The 10,875-nt window shown below is 40.7% G+C and overlaps 1 long non-coding RNA gene across 1 annotated transcript; it reads right to left on the reverse strand.

The window, feature by feature from the left end:
• Positions 1–714: 714 nt before the first annotated feature.
• LOC119280621 lies at positions 715–1,270 on the reverse strand. The gene is made up of 2 exons (XR_005138125.1): positions 1,108–1,270; positions 715–966 (listed from the first exon to the last, which is right to left on the reverse strand). It is a non-coding gene; the product is annotated as an uncharacterized LOC119280621 (long non-coding RNA).
• Between the last annotated feature and the right edge of the window lie 9,605 nt (positions 1,271–10,875).

A 10,875-nucleotide genomic window follows, 5' to 3' on the forward strand; every position in this document is an offset into this window, starting at 1 on the left:
CTTTATACTAACTTTATACTAATGTTGGTATAAATTTGAGTCATCTAATTTAAAACGGAGAGAGTACACAGTATTGACTTTGGTGCCCATGGAAGCGAGGCGAATCATGTGCGCACGTGCCGTCGGGATCGTATCAACCAATCCACAGTTCGCGGTGGAGAAAAACAAGGCCGTCCGAAGACCAGATCTTTGGCTAAAGATGCACGTGTGGTTAGGAAAGTGCTTTGACTGCAGCTCTAGTACTTCGGCAGACACGCTGGCGCCCAGTCAAACTCAACGTTCTAATCTTGTACTCCCTGCAGCTCGGTATATTAGTCGGGGGCACTGGTTTTCAGATCTTTGAATTGGCTAATAAGACATGTGTAATATGCCACAAGATTTACATGGTTAGAAAATACATTTGGCAACGATCTAAAGATTCCTTTTTTACAAAATATAAATATAATGCATGTTTCCCTAGTTAAATTAAAGACCTAAAAGTCCATGCCCGACCTATAAACTGAACCGGATGAAGTACTGGGACAGCAAGGTTGAAAATGGAAATCTGCTGATGCAGGGGCCTTGGTACGGCACAGAGAGTTAATGAAAAGCTTCCTTTTCCAAATCACAAATTAATTAACAAGAACATCAACGAGGCACCTACTATCAAGAATTAGGAAAACCACTTTTCAAATTACAGAAACTTAAATCAAAATTTGTATAAGAGTTGCATAGTCGAACCAAAATCCATAATTTATTGTAACTTTCCATATCTTACTAGCACAATGTTTTGGCACATGAAAGTACATTGCATCCATCATTTCCATAGCATTCACCATACGCAACAACACGATGCACGGGCGCAGTAACTTTTTTCAAAGTGGAAACCACGCCATTCACAACTAATCTTGCACATAGTAACATTGTTGGGTGTTGGTGTCTGGCATGCTCGGAAAAGATCACATGAAGTCCACAATCCAGTTGTACCTACGAACAACAAAGTATAGCATCCCGGTTCATATTAGGATATGCAGTATAAATTGCATAAGTTCAGATTATATGAGTATCCAAGTTGTGAGCATACATCATACATAAGTGGACTATTGTAAACATAAACAAAGAGTGTACCTTTGTTTCTTGCAGTTGCTTGACATGACCATAAAGTGCTGGACATCATTAGAAGAACTACCAAACATAGAGCCTGTGTGTTGTTCTTCATATGTGCCATGAGGAGTGGATTCTTAATTCTTTTTCCTCCTATCCCTATATTCTTAATGGGTGATGTTTCTTATTGTGTTATATATAAAGAGGCATAAGTCTTGAAGGATCCATTCTTGCTCTTATAACATTTCTCACATTATTGTTTTGAGCATCATGAGAAATATCTTGTGAAGATTGTGTTATTAAATGCCACCTAGATTTTGATATTTGAAATTAATCACTACCCTGAAATACCACACATATAGCACATTACATTGTGCGGCGCAAAAAATGCAGATTAAATTGTTCATCTTCCAGAATTTAATGTGTATTTCCATTAGTAGTTGTTCCATCATGTAGCATAATAGATCCAGTTAAGAAAAACATTTCTGATAATAATCACGACATTCTTTTCATTTGGATTCCACAATATTAACACATTATCTATTATAACTTCAGCATTCAATGTAACGAGCAGAAAAAGGCGCCTGAAAATTACTATAAACAAGTTCGCACAAACCAAGTTGACCCTTTGTTCTTTTGAGCAAAAACAAAAAAATTGACCCTGTCTTGTGGGCCGAGATAGGCCCAGGCACATAAGGCCACAACACGGGGCTTGAATTTTATTGGGAATCGTTTAGACACGGCGCGCCCGCCGAAGGTTGGGCTGGTCGCGCGCGAGCCGCGTGATCGATCTCGATGGTGTGTCTCCCACGGCCACAAGCGCGGTATGTTATATAAGCCATGGGTCGGGCTTGTTGAGAGATTATCATACAATCCGTTGGTTCATACCCTTACATTGTACACTCAAATCGCAAAATATACATGAGCGGGAGTAGGGTATTACCTCGATCGTGAGGGCCTGAACCTGTGTAAACTCTACACCATATTTCCCCTTCGACCTGATCACTACGCTGGGATACCCTACCGAGGGATCGGCAGGATTTAGTTTCGACAATCCCTATGCTACTGATGAGCCACAAGTTGTCGGTTACTGGATGAGCCATTGGGAAGCTTCCACACCATCTCTATTGGTTGGCGACCATACGACCATGAGTAGTGCAACGCATCGCCCTCGAGAGAATGATTTTGCATCATTGGAGGTCTTTTCGCATGAGTGATTGGACTGTAACAACTTATTAACACTATCACGAAGGGGACCCTACCTGGTGCTATAATGATTGATTTATGACAATCCTTTTTCACATGATTTTAGAGATTAATTTAACCATGAGGTTCATAGCCTTGTTAAGGTGAGCACGCGATATTGGTTGGATATCATGTAGGGCCTCTCCAGCCAACAATTTTGCTTGTACCCTGAACAATCCTAGATCTATAAAGAAAATCATGAGTGTAGTATAATTCCGCTCCAGGAAGATTGAATTGATTGGTCGAAGTTCATGTTGGGAAACGAAGCATGCAAATTCAAAAAAATTCCTACGCTGACGCAAGATCTATCTAGGAGATGCATAGCAATGAGAGGGGTAGAGTGTGTCCACGTACCCTCATAGACCGAAAGCGTAAGCATTAGCTTAACGCAGTTGATGTACTCGAACATCTTCTCGATTCAACCGATCAAGCACCGAACGTACGGCACCTCCGAGTTTTGCACATGTTCATATCGATGACGTCCCTCGTACTCTTGACCCAGTAGAGGTACGAAGGAGTAGATGAGTTCCGTCAGCATGACGGTGTGGTGACGGTGATCCTGATGTGATCTGCACAGGGCTTCGCCTAAGCACTACGACAATATGTGTTGGGAAACGTAGCATTCAATTTCAAACAAAAATCCTACGCTCACGCAAGATATCTAGGAGATGCATAGTATCGAGAGGGGGGGAGTGTGTTCATGTACCCTCGTACCGAAAGCGGAAGCATTAACTTAACGTGGTTGATGTAGTCGAACGTCTTCTCGAATCAACCGATCAAGTACTGAACGTATGTCACCTCCGAGTGCTGCACACGTTCAGCTCGATGACGTCCCTCGAACTCTTGATCCAATAGAGGCACGAAGGAGTTGATGAGTTCCGTCAGCATGACAGCGTGATGACGGTGTTTGTGAAGTGATCCGCGCAGGGCTTCGCCTAAGCACTATGACAATATGACCGGAGGAGTAAACGGTGGAGGGGGCACCGCACACGGCTAAACAATTGATGTGTCTAGAGGTGCCCCCCCCCCCGCCGCTCCCGTATATAAAGGAGGGAGAGGGGAGGAGGCCGGCCCTAGGGCGCACGCCATGGGGGGAGTCCTACTAGGACTCCTAGTCCTAGTCGCCACCCCCTTCCTTCTAACGGAGGGGGAAAGGGGGAAGGAGAGGGAGAGGGAGAAGGAAAGTGGGGTGGCGCCCCCTTCCCTAGTCTAATTCGGCCTCCTCCCTTCTATGGGGGGGGGGGAGGGGGTGAACCAACCCCTTGTGGGCTGGTTAGCCTCCCTCCTATGGCCCATATGGCCCATATCTTCCACCGAGGGGTTCCGATAACCCCTCTGGTACTCCGGTTTGTACCCGATACACTCCGAAACCCTTCTGGTGTCCGAATACCACCTTCCAATATACCACGTACGGGTTCGAGAACTATGTAGACATGACCGAGACACCTCTCCCGTCAATAACCAATAGCGGAACCTGGATGCTCATATTGGTTCCCACATATTCTAGGAAGATCTTTATCGCTCGAACCGCAATGTCAACATACGTTATTCCCTTTGTCATCGGTATGTTACTTGCCAGAGATTCGATCGTCGGTATCTCCATACCTAGTTCAATCTCGTTACTGGCAAGTCTCTTTACTCGTTCCATAGTGCATCATCCCGCAACTAACTCATTAGTCACATTGCTTGCAAGGCTTCATATGATGTGCATTACCGAGAGGGCCCAGAGATACCTCTCCATTACTCGGAATAACAAATCCTAATCTCAATCTATGCCAACCCAACAAACACCTTCGGAAATACCTGTAGAGTATCTCAATTATAATCACCCAGTTACGTTGTGACGTTTGATAACACACAAGGCATTCCTCCGGTACCTGGGAGTTGCATAATCTCATAGTCAGAGGAATATGTATTTGACATGAAGAAAGCAATAGCAATAAAACTGGACGATGATATGTCTCCAACGTATCTATAATTTATGAAGCATTCATGCTATTATATTATTTGTTTGGATGATTATGGGATTTATTATACACTTTTATATTATTTTTGGGACTAACCTATTAACCGAAGGCACAACCCATATTGCTGTTTTCTTGCCTATTTCAGTGTTTCGAAGAAAAAGGAATATCAAACGGAGTCCAAACGGAATGAAACCTTCGGGAGCGTTATTTTTGGAATGGATGTGATCCAGGAGACTTGGAGTTGAAGTCAAGGAAGCTTCGAGGTGGCAACGAGGGTGGGGGCGCCCCCCCTACTGGGCGCGCCCCCCTGTCTCGTGGGCCCCTTGAGCGTCCCCTGACCGACTTTTTTCGCCTATATAAGTCCATATACCCTAATACCTTCGGAGAGCACAATAGATTGGGAGTTCCGCCGCCGCAAGCCTCTGTAGCCACCAAAAACCTCTCGGGAGCCCTGATACGTCTCCGTCGTATCTACTTTTCCAAACACTTTTGCCCTTGTTTTGGTCTCTAACTTGTATGATTTGAATGGAACTAACCCGAACTGACGTTGTTTTCAGCAGAACTGCCATGGTGTTGTTTTTTGTGCAGAATATAAAAATTCTCGGAATGTCCTGAAACTCCACGGAACACCTTAGAAAAAATAAAGAAAAATCCTTGCAAAAGATGAAGACCAGAGGGCCCACACTTTGCTCACGAGGGTGGGGGCGCGCCCCCTACCTCGTGGGCCCCCTGGTGGCCCTCCGACGCCAAGTCCAACTCCATATATTGGCTTTCAGGGAGAAAAAAATCAGAGAGAAGAAATCATCGCGTTTTACGATACGGAGCCGCCGCCAAGCCCTAATCTCTCTCGGGAGGGCTGATCTGGAGTCCATTCGGGGCTCCGGAGAGGGGGATTCGTCGCCGTCATCATCATCAACCATCCTCCATCACCAATTTCATGATGCTCACCGCCATGCGTGAGTAATTGCATCGTAGGCTTGCTAGACGGTGATGGGTTGGATGAGATTTATCATGTAATCGAGTTAGTTTTGTTAGGGTTTGATCCGTAATATCCATTATGTTCTGAGATTGATGTTGCTATGACTTTGCTATGCTTAATGCTTGTCACTAGGGCCCGAGTGCCATGATTTCAGATCTGAACCTATTATGTTTTCATGAATATATGTGTGTTCTATATCCTATCTTGCAAGTCTATAGTCACCTACTATGTGTTATGATCCGGCAACCCCGAAGTGACAATAATCGGGACCACTCCCGGTGATGACCATAGTTTGAGGAGTTCATGTATTCGCTATGTGCTAATGCTTTGTTCCGGTTCTCTATTAAAAGGATGCCTTAATATCCCTTAGTTTCCAATAGGACCCCGCTGCCACGGGAGGGTAGGACAAAAGATGTCATGCAAGTTCTTTTCCATAAGCACGTATGACTATATGCGGAATACATGCCTACATTACATTGATGAACTGGAGCTAGTTCTGTGTCACCCTATGTTATGACTGCTACATGACGAACCACATCCAGCATAATTATCCATCGCTAATCCGGTGCCTACGAGTTTTCCATATACTAGTTTACGCTTATTTACTTTTTCATTGCTGCTGTCACAATCACTACAAAACACCAAAAACATTACCTTTACTATCTTTGATTTTGTTACCGTTACCACCACTATCATATTACTTTGCTACTAAACACTTTGCTACAGATACTAAGTTTTCAGGTGTGGTTGAATTGACAACTAAGCTGCTAATACTTGAGAATATTCTTTGGCTCCCCTTGTGTCGAATCAATAAATTTGGGTTGAATACTCTACCCTCGAAAACTGTTGCGATTCCCTATACTTGTGGGTTATCAAGCCCTTTTTGGCACCCTGCCGGAGGGGGAACCCATCACCGGTGGTCATCTTCATCATCCTGGCGCTCTCCATGACGAGGAGGGAGTAGTTCACCCTCGGGGCTGAGGGTATATACCAGTAGCTATGTGTTTGATCTCTCTCTCTCTCTCTCTCTCTCTCTCTCTCTCTCGTGTTCTCTCTATGGCACGATCTTGATGTATCGCGAGCTTTGCTATTATAGTTGGATCTTATGGTGTTTCTCCCCCTCTACTCTCTTGTAATGAATTGAGTTTTCCCTTTGAAGTTATCTTGTCGGATTGAGTCTTTAAGGATTTTAGAACACTTGATGTATGTCTTGCCGTGCTTATCTGTGGTGACAATGGGATATCACGTGATCCACTTGATGTATGTTTTGGTGATCAACTTGCGGGTTCCGCCCATGAACCTATGCATAGGGGTTGGCACACGTTTTCATCTTGACTCTCCGGTAGAAACTTTGGGGCACTCTTTGAAGTACTTTGTGTTGGTTGAATAGATGAATCTGAGATTGTGTGATGCATATCGTATAATCATACCCACGGATACTTGAGGTGACAATGGAGTATCTAGGTGACATTAGGGTTTTGGTTGATTTGTGTCTTAAGGTGTTATTCTAGTATGAACTCTATGATAGATTGAACGAAAAGAATAGTTTCGTGTTATTTTACTACGGACTCTTGAATAGATAGAACAGAAAGGATTACTTTGAGGTGGTTTCATACCCTACCATAATCTCTTCGTTTGTTCTCCTCTATTAGTGTCTTTGGAGTGACTCTTTGTTGCATGTTGAGGGATAGTATTATATGATCCAATTATGCTATTATTGTTGAGAGAACTTGCACTAGTGAAAGTATGAACCTTAGGCCTTGTTTCCTGCCACTGAAATACCATTTACGCTCGCTTTTATCGCTTGCTACCTTGCTGTTTTTATATTTTTTGATTACAAAAACCTATATCTACCATCCATATTGCACTTGTATCACCATCTCTTCGCCGAACTAGTGCACCTATACAATTTACTATTGTATTGGGTGTGTTGGGGACACAAGAGACTCTTTGTTATTTGGTTGCAGGGTTGCTTGAGAGAGACCATCTTCATCCTACACCTCCCACGGATTGATAAACCTTAGGTCATCCACTTGAGGGAAATTTGCTACTGTCCTACAAATCTCTGCACTTGGAGGCCCAACAACGTCTACAACAAGAAGGTTGTGTAGTAGACATCAAGCTCTTTTCTGGCGCCGTTGCCAGGGAGGTGAGTGCTTGAAGGTATATCTTTAGATCTTGCAATCGAATATTTTTGTTTCTTGTTTTATCACTAGTTTAGTCTATAAAGAAAACTACAAAAAAATGGAATTGAGTTTGTCTCTTATGCTTCATCCTTTGAATATCTTTCATAAGTATGATGGTAAGGAAAATTGTGCTCAAGTGCTACAAGAAGAAGTCTATAAAATATTTGCCATAAAATATTTGAATGATGAGCATGATTGCAATGTTGTTAGTATGAATTCCTTGAATATCCATGATGCTAATGATATGCAAAGCCTCAAGCTTGGGGAAGCTATGTTTGATGAAGATGATATTTTTTGTTCCCCAAGTTTTGATGAGAATATTTATTATGATGATAGCATGCCTCCTATTTATGATGATTATATTGATGAAAGTGGATTTGGAGAGGTCATGACTTTATTTAGTGATGAATCCACTATTTCGGAAGAGGTTCCAATTGATTTTGAGAACACAGTTGCTATCTATGATGATTATTGTGATGACTTGTATGCTATGAAGAATAATGATAACCATGAAACTTTTCATCATGATTTTATTTTTCAATTGGATTATGCCTCACATGATATTTATTTTGTTCAGTTTGCTCCCACTAGTATTCATGAGAAGAATTTTGCTTATGTGGAGAGTAATAAAATTTCTATGCAAGTAGATCATGAAAAGAATGCTTTAGGTGCTGGTTATATTGTTGAACTCATTCATTATGCTACTGAAAATTATTATGAGGGAGGAACATATGCTTGTAGGAATTGCAATAATGTCAAGTTTCCTCTCTATGTGTTGAATATCTTGAAGCTATGCTTGTTTTACCTTCCTATGCTAGTTGATTATTGTTCCCATAAGTTGTTTGATCACAAAATCCCTATGCATATGAAGTGGGTTAGACTTAAATGTGCTAGTCATATTCTTCATGATGCTCTCTTTATGTCTCAATTCTTATCTTTTATGTGAGCATCATTGATATCATCGTGCCTAGCTAGGGGCGTTAAACGTTAGCGCTTGTTGGGAGGCAACCCAATTTATTTTTGTTCCTGTTTAGTAATAAATAATTCATCTAGACTCTGGTTATATGTGGTTTTATGTTTATATTAGTGTTTGTTCCAAGTAGAACCTTTGGGAAGACTTGGGTGAAGTCTTATGATCTTGCTGTAAAAAACAGAAACTTTTGCGCTCACGAGATTAGCTGCCATTTTTTTACTGGAGAGTATTTTTAGGTTGATTCTTTTTGCAGATGATTAATATACAAATTCCTAAGGTCCACCAATTTATTTCAGAATTTTTGGAGTAACAGAAATATTCGAATGATACAGATTACTACAGACTATTATGTTTTCGACAGATTCTGTTTTCTATGTGTTGTTTGCTTACTTTGATAAATCTATGAGTAGTATCGTAGGGTATGAACCATAGAGAAGTTGAAATACAGTAGGTTTAAAACCAATATGAATTTATAATGAGTTCACAACAGTACCTAAGTGGTGGTTTTATTCTCTTATACTAACGGAGCTTACGAGTTTTGTGTTGTGAAGTTTTCAAGTTTTGGGTGAAGTTTCGATGGATTACGGAATAAGGAGTGGCAAGAGCCTAAGCTTGGGGATGCCCAAGGCACCCCAAGGTAATATTCAAGGACAACCAAGACCCTAAGCTTGGGGATGCCCCGGATGGCATCCCCTCTTTCGCCTTCGTTCATCGGTAACTTTACTTGGAGCTATATTTTTATTCACCACATGATATGTGTTTTGCTTGGAGCGTCATTTTATTTTGTTAGTATTTGCTTACTGTTATTTAGAATATGTTTTGCATCTATATTTTCAATAAGAATGTCAGGGACAGCCTTTACCATGCTTATTTTGCAAGTATACATGTTGCTGTTTCAAAAAAGAAAGTTTACCGCTGTTGCAAAAATTCCAAAGAAAAGCCAGAGAATGATCTAATGTTAAAACTTTTTGCATATTGAGCTCTGATTAATATTCTACAGCGTAGTATTTTTCTCATAATTTTTGGAGTTAGGGAAGTATGATGAATCTTGCATTCTTTACAGACTATACTGTTTTGGCAGATTGCTATTATGTTTGTATTGTTTGCATATGTTTGCTTGTTTAATGATTCTATTTGATGATAGGAGTATTAAATATGCAGAGACATTTAGTATGCAATGTTGAATAATAATTTTTATGATTTGCTACTGTATAGAATGATAAGGTTTTGGATTGGTTTATACTAACTTATCTCACGAGTTCTTGTTGAGTTTGGTGTGGATGAAGCTTTCAAGATTTAGGAAACCGAGATATAAAAGGAATTAAGGAGACACAAAAGCTCAAGCTTGGGGATGCCCAAGGCACCCCAAGATAATATTTCAAGAAGTCTCAAGCATCCAAGTTTGGGGATGCCCCGGTAGGTATCCCACCTTTCTTCTTCAAACAATTATCGGTTAGTATCGGTTGAGCCTAAGTTTTTGCGTGCTATCCTTGAAATGTCATTTTGTTTTGCTTTGCTTGCTGTATAAATAAAATACCAAGATGTGAAATTCTTAAATGATAGAGAGTCTTCACATAGTTACATAATTATTTAACTACTCATTGATCTTCACTTATATCTTTTTGGAGTAGTTTGTTATTTACTCGTGTGCTTCACTTATATCCTATGAGTAAATGGTTGAATGAGTTGAATGTCATAAATCTGAAATTATATATGTCTCATTTGCTTATTCCATGGGGAGTAATGACTTCACATCTAAGAAGTAGAGGTTGTAAATTTATTGAAGGTTAGCAAGCATTATATTGGTCATTTGAACAATTCATGAAAGAATATTGAAGGAAGAGAGATTTCACATATAAATATACTACCTTGGACATCTTTTATAATTGTGAACACTCATTAAGTATGACATGCTAAAGAGTTGATGTTGGAAAAGGAAGACAACGTAATGGGTTATGTTTTCTCATATCTCAGTTAAAGTATATTGTCATGGATCATTCAAACATGTTGAGCTTGCCTTTCCCCCTCATGCTAGCCAAAATTCCTTGCACCAAGTAGAGATACTACTTGTGCTTCCAAATATCCCTTAAACTAGTTTTGCCATGAGAGTCCACCATACCTACCTATGGATTGAGTAAGATCCTTCAAGTAAGTTGTCATGGTGCATGCAATAAAAATTGCTCTCTAAATATGTATGATCTATTAGTGTGAAGAAAATAAGCTTTATACGATCTTGTTATGGAAGCAATAAAAGCGACAGACTGCATAATAAAGGTACATATACAAGTGGCAATATAAAGTGTTATTCTTTTGCATTAAGATGTTATGCATCCAACCATAAAAGAGCATGACAACCTCTGCTTCCCTCCGCGAAGGGCCGATCTTTTACTTCATGTCTTTTACTTTATGTAAGAGTAAAGGTGATCTTCACCTTTCCCTTTT

Source organism: Triticum dicoccoides, chromosome 3B (assembly GCF_002162155.2).
Source record: "Triticum dicoccoides isolate Atlit2015 ecotype Zavitan chromosome 3B, WEW_v2.0, whole genome shotgun sequence".
Lineage (NCBI taxonomy): Eukaryota > Viridiplantae > Streptophyta > Magnoliopsida > Poales > Poaceae > Triticum > Triticum dicoccoides.